This window comes from Mesitornis unicolor, unplaced genomic scaffold, assembly GCF_000695765.1.
Source record: "Mesitornis unicolor isolate BGI_N332 unplaced genomic scaffold, ASM69576v1 scaffold27024, whole genome shotgun sequence".
Classification (NCBI taxonomy): domain Eukaryota; kingdom Metazoa; phylum Chordata; class Aves; order Mesitornithiformes; family Mesitornithidae; genus Mesitornis; species Mesitornis unicolor.
The window spans coordinates 24,759-25,912 of NW_010181207.1; positions in this window are offsets into that span (position 1 = coordinate 24,759).

A 1,154-nucleotide genomic window follows, 5' to 3' on the forward strand; every position below is an offset into this window, starting at 1 on the left:
TTCAAGTTATTTAATTTTTCTAACCATGAAAAACCCCAACAAACTGGAACTCTTCCATCCAACCAAAGATGATGGATACAAATATAGTAAATCCAAAATACTTTTCCTGAACAAAAAGAATTTTTTTTCCAGTAAGACATTTCTTGGTGTGCAGTTGTTCCCCTGATGTTAGAGCCATTCTTTGAATTGTCCAAGTATGTTTTACTGTACATATAAATAATTTAAGAAGTCTTACGGCTTCCAACAAATCCTCCTTCTGTGTGTAAAAATCATCAAAACAGATGCTGGACCTCCAAGTAAATTTCAGCTTTCCCCTTCATCTGCATCTCCTTGAATTAATCCCTTCCCCCCACCATTTGATATTTCTCTGCCAGCTTTTCCATGAATTTGATGTTTTTTCTACATTTTAGCCTACAAAAAAATGACTATAACACATTTATAGAAATCTTTCACCATGCAGACAACTGTGCAGAAGCATTTTGTCTAGAAGTGATCAAATGGCACTATTTAGTGTATATTTTAAGAGTATGAGTATTTCAACTGTTATGGTTTATAAGAAATCTAAATATACTCTAATAAGTTCTATTTTATACAACTATGCTTCAATAATCAAATCTCCAGAACAAGTTAGATAACCTTTTAAAAGAAACACACACACAAAAGAACCTAAAAAGGTGTCTGACTACATTAACAGAAGTGACAGACTACAACTAAAAACTTCAGGCACTAGTTTGAACCAGCAGGGCATGACAGAGTTTTACACACCTACATGGCTGTAGATGCATGACTGCCATGTGTGGAAATTGCATTTTAACCAGCTCAAAACACTATAGTCAATACAATTCCTGCATTTTTCTTGCAATCCAGCAACAGAAAGTACTAAGATTCTTAAGTACTTTGTAGTCAGAAAGCTCTTCTACAAATAGAGACTTAAGTGGCACAGTGCTTCATGGCCCTCAAAGAATAATAGCCATCACATTGAATAATCACCAATAATAGTATTTCCAGATTTAAGGGCAGCTGACATGGTATGTTGTAAGCAGCATAAAGCTTTACATCATTTATCATGTATCACATAATGAATCAGCATCACAAATACCAATACAGTTCAGGGAGTTGTGTATCTCACACAGAATCACAGAACGTTAGGGATT